Source organism: Scylla paramamosain, chromosome 22 (genome assembly GCF_035594125.1).
Source record: "Scylla paramamosain isolate STU-SP2022 chromosome 22, ASM3559412v1, whole genome shotgun sequence".
NCBI classification, from domain to species: domain Eukaryota; kingdom Metazoa; phylum Arthropoda; class Malacostraca; order Decapoda; family Portunidae; genus Scylla; species Scylla paramamosain.
The window spans coordinates 21,024,930-21,026,288 of NC_087172.1; positions in this window are offsets into that span (position 1 = coordinate 21,024,930).

The following is a 1,359-nucleotide window of genomic DNA, read 5'->3' on the forward strand; positions in this document are numbered from 1 at the left end:
TGTGTGTGTGTCACTACAATGAATCGAGAATAGTGGGCTTCCTTAATTGTGTGTGTGTGTGTGTGTGTGTGTGTGTGTGTGTGTGTGTGTGTGTGTGTGTGTGTGTGTGTGTGTTGTAAGAATGAGTCATTGTGTTAGAACTCTCTCTCTCTCTCTCTCTCTCTCTCTCTCTCTCTCTCTCTCTCTCTCTCTCTCTGACTTGAGGGTGGAGTAGGAGGTGGGGAGAAGCCGTTGTCTGTACTATTCCACGTCTCTTACTTTAGATGAGGCATTGTAGGTCACCACACACTACAGGCCGGCAGGTGTTCATTCTTTTTTTGTGTTCCTCAAGAGGGAAGACCCACACAAGGTGTAGGGAGGAGATGGCGCTGGGGAGTCAAATAGTCAATTCCTTGTTGGTGGCTGACTTGCGAGTGTGTGTGGCGTATTCAGAAATGCTTAGCTCTCTCCATCACCACGACTATTTTCAGAGGCTACAGAGATGATTAGCCAGGTTCTCAAAAAAGTTTTTCCTATTAGTAATGTAGACATAATATTTGTCCATCACTAAAACCATAAAAACATCCTTAACAACCAGCCTAACTTCAATTAGAGCATTTTGAAAGTAGTGGAAGTTCGGTGTACAGGTGTTTCAGAGTATGGTTCTGTGTCCCATCCCCCGCCCAGCCGTGTGGGATACTCCATTATTCACGGGCGCTCCCTCCTTCCCCTTGCACTGCCACGGTTGTGGTAACAGTGCATGCTTCCTTCACCCATCCCTATGGTGTCCCTGTTGCACTCCTTCCCCACGCTACACGCCCACGCCCAGTACACTGCTGAGGATCATGAGTGTTGAAATTAATGATGTTAAAACTGTTAAGAGCATAATTAAATAAGGGAAGCTACAAGATGCCGCCAGTCCTACACGTGGCAGTTCCCTGATGAAATATACCTGCTTTTTTTCATCATCCTCATCTATATATTTATTTAATCTTCTTATAAAGATCCTTAACAATGATGATGATGATGATGATGTTGATGATGATGATGTGTAACAATAATAACACTTGTATGTAACATCTTTGGTGTGTACATCATGAAAATGGTGATAGTGAGGATGATGAGATTGACGGTGTGATGATGATAGTGGTGTTGGAGGTGTGGTGGTGGTAGCTTTGATGATGATGATGATGATGATGATGATGATGATGATGATGATGATGATGATGATGATGATAATAACGACAGTAATGTGTATAACAGTGATAACATATATAAGAATAACAGTAACGCACACACACACACACACACACACACACACACACACACACACACACACACAGTAACTTGAAACAATAATGACACAGACCAATTATCTGA